The sequence below is a fragment of the Elephantulus edwardii genome, unplaced genomic scaffold, assembly GCF_000299155.1.
Source record: "Elephantulus edwardii isolate Elephantulus edwardi_28Jun2011 unplaced genomic scaffold, EleEdw1.0 scaffold00306, whole genome shotgun sequence".
Lineage (NCBI taxonomy): Eukaryota > Metazoa > Chordata > Mammalia > Macroscelidea > Macroscelididae > Elephantulus > Elephantulus edwardii.
In genome coordinates, this window is record NW_006400056.1 from 116085 (window position 1) to 120060 (window position 3976).

The following is a 3976-nucleotide window of genomic DNA, read 5'->3' on the forward strand; positions in this document are numbered from 1 at the left end:
TATTTCCTCCAAAGCAGCTTGAACTTCTTCCTTCATCACCATAGGCTCTTGCTCATATGTTATTTCATTAAATTCTTCTGTATCTGCCAATTCCTTTCTATTAGTCTATCTTATTGAGAGTCTTCCTCTCTCTGACCCTCCACCTTTCCCAACATGAGATCTTTTTCCAAGAACTGGTCCCTCCTGAGAACATAGCCCAAGTATGTGAGAAGACAGAATTTCACCATCCATACCTCTAAGGAGTATCCTGGTTGCATTTCTGCCAAGACAGACTTGTTTCTTTTTTCAACAGACAGTGTGATATTCAGTACCTTTTTTCCAACTCTCTATTTCAAAGTCATTAATTCTTTTGTTATTCTTATTCACTGTCTAACTTTCAGATGCATAGAAAATAATTGAAAATACTATGGCTTGGATCAAGCACACCTTAGTCTTTATAATTGCCCTGTATATGTTTCTCATGAGCATAATGAAGTGTTCTGGGATTCCCTTTCTTCTCAGTGTTAGCCATAATTTGTTAGAATCCACACAGTTAAATGCCTTTGCGTAATCAATAAAGCACAAGTAGAGAAATCCTTTTGTTATTTTCTGGTTTAAGCCAAGATCTATCTCACATCCGCCGTTATATCCCTCCTGCCCTGGCTCCTGAATGCAGATTGAATGTCTGGCATTTGTCATTGTACTCTTTCAGCTATTTTTTTTAATCCAGGAGGATTTTACTTGTATATATATTAGTGATATTGTTTGCTAAGTTCCACATTCTGTTTGATTACCTTGTAGGGATGGAAACAAACATGGATCTTTTCCAGTAAGTTGGCCAGGTAGCCATTTTCCAAATTTCTTAACATGGACAGGTGAGCATGTCTAGGGCTGCAGCTGCTGAAATATGTCAACTAGGATTCCATCAATTCCTAAGGCCTTATTTTTTGCAAGTGCTTTCAGTGCTGCTTGAACGTCGTCCTTCATTGCCTTTGGTTCTTAATATGCTGCTTCCTGAAATGGTCTAGTGTTGAATAATTCTTTTTCATATAGTTACTGAATTCTTCCTATCTTTTCCTGCATCATTCAAGATTTTGCCCATAGCATCCTTCCCATGGTGCCACTATAGTAGAATGGGACTGACATTAGGTTTGGATTGAGACTGAGAAAAATTGGATGAATTTTGTATACTGCATTAAAACAGATGAGGGAGAAAACTGTTTATATGATTGTGTATTATGGTTATAACAAGAGTCCAGAATGAAGGTTGCATAGTGGAGTGTACTTGGGGGGTGGAGGGGAATTATATACCAACGAAGGAATTTTTCTTTTACTTTTCAAAGAGTAGAGCTAACTGGGGGAGGGGTGGGCAGGGAGAAAAATACAACAATGAATGAAAGGAAATCCAAAATCTCAGTAAACGCTCATTAAAATTAATTTTAAAAAAATGTAAAGAAGAAAAAATACCGTATGAACAGGAGCCAATGGTAATAAAGAAGTGGAAGCTTCATTGAAGGCATTGACAAAAAATAAGGCCACAGGAATAGAGGGGATACCAATTGTTTCAGTTAACATATGTAACCTTGAAAGCGCTCACCAGTCTATGTCAGGAAATTTTGGACAGCTGTCTGGCCAGTAGATTGGAAGAAGTCCATACTTGTTTCTATTCCCGAGAAAGGTTATTAAACTGAAAGTGGAAATTAATGAGCAATTAATTAATTCATTCATTAATTAGTTAATACCACAAGCAAGCAAAATACTGCTGAAGATCATTCAAAAACAAGCTAGAATAGTACATGGAAAGGGAACTGCCAGAAGTTCAAGCAGGATTTAAAACAGGGTGTGGCACCAGGGACAACATTGTTGATGTCAGATGGATCCTGGCTGAAAGTTAAAGAATACCAGAAGAATGTCTGTTTATGCTTTATGGACTATGCAAAGGCATTTGACTGTGTGGATCGTAACACGTGACTGACATTGAAGACAAATGGGAGTCCCAGAACACTTAATTAATTGTGCACATACACACAATTAATGCCCTATACCTGGAAAGAGCAGGGGAACACTGCATAGTTTAAAATGAAGCAGGGTGTGTGTGCATGAGGGTTGTATTCTCTCTCCATACCTATTTAATCTGTATGCTGAACAAATTATTCAAGAAGCTGGGCTCTGTGAAGAGGAGTGTGGCATCAGGATTGGAGGGAGACTCATCAATAACCAGCCTTATGCAAGTGACACAACCTTGCTTGCTGCAAGTGAGGAGGACTTGAATCACTTGTTGCAGAAGATCAAAGACTCTCAATATGGATTGTATCTCAACAATGTTAAGCAAACCTATTTCTACCACTGGACTGATAGGCAACATCATGGTGGATGGAGAGGAGAGTGAAACTGTCAACAGTTTCATCTTGCTTCCTTCCACAATTAACACCTTTGGTACCAGCAGTCAAGAAATAAGGAGACACATTGCACTTGGGAAATCTGCACTTAGTGACTGCTTCAAATTTATTGAGGAGAGATGATGTCAGTTTGAGGATTAAGGTGCGTCTGATTCAGGCCATAGTTTTTCTAATCACAGGCTATGCATCTGAGAGCTTGATAATGAATAAGGATAACAGACGAAGAATTTGTGTCTTTGAGCTGTGGTGTTGGAGAAGAGCACTGAACATCCCATGGACAGCCAAAAGAACAAACAGATGCGTCTTGGAGAGGGTGCAGCCAAGTGCTCTTTGGAGGCAAGAATGATGAGGTTTTGCCTCACATACTTTAGGCATGTTGCTAGGAGGGGCTATTCCTTGGAGAGGGACATGAAGGGTGGTCACTGAAGGAGAGGAAGACCCTCAACCAGGTGGTTTAACATGGTGACTGCAGCAATGGTCTCTTGTGTGTCAGGAAGTGTGAGGACAACACAGGAGAGAACAGGGTTCAGCTCTTTTGTTCATAGAATCGCTGAGTCATACTCGACTCAATGGCATCAAACAGCAGCATCCTTAAGTATGACCAGCCCAGAGCAGTTGATAGTCTGTTCTACAATCAACACCTGGCCTAGTTTTCACACCTGATACTGAGCTTCTCCAACTATTCTTTCTGCAGATGTAACCAATCTGATTCCTGTGTAGACCATCAGGTAATGTCCATATGTATGGTTGACATTTGTGTTTCTTATGAAAGGTATTCACAATGAATAAATCATTGCTTGTATACCTTCTATCTTCAGCCTCTTTTCTGTAACCAAGTCCAAGTTTTCCAACTACCGATCTTTCTTCCCTGTTCCCAACTTTTGCATTCCAATCATCCGTTATTAATCAATGCATCTTGCTTGCATGTTCAATTGATTTTTGACTGCAAAAGTTGGTAGAAATCTTATCCTGTCACCTACAACATTGTATTTCAAGGTGGGTCTAGATGAAACTGAAGCCAAAGAAATTTAGTCCGCAAGACCCAAAATTTGACTTTGAGTTTATCCCACTTGAATTTCAAAACCCTCTCAGGAACAGGTTTGATGCCTTGCACACCAGTGAGCAGACACCAAATGTGCTGTGGGAGGATATCAAGAATATCATCCATGAGGAATGCAAAAGGTTATTACAAAGACAGAAGAGTAAGAAAAGACCGAGATGGATGTCAGAAGAGATTGACTAATACTGCACACGAGACCTGAGAAGCCAAAGCAAAGGGAAGAAAGCGGCAAGGTAAGGAGCTGAACAGAAGATTTCAAAGGGCAGCTCAGGAAGACAAAGCATTTTAGTGAAATGTGCAGAAATTGAGTCAGAAAATCAAAAGGGATGAACTTGCTCAGCATTTCTTAAGCTGAAGGAACTGAAGAACAAATTCAAGCCTCAGGTTGCAATACTTAAGGATTCTGTGAGCAGAATATTTAATGATCCAGGAAGCATTAAGAGAATATGGAAGGAATACACAGAGTCACTGTACCAAAAAGAATTTGCTGACACAGAATAATTTCATAAAACAACGTATGACCAAGAGGCAATGGTGG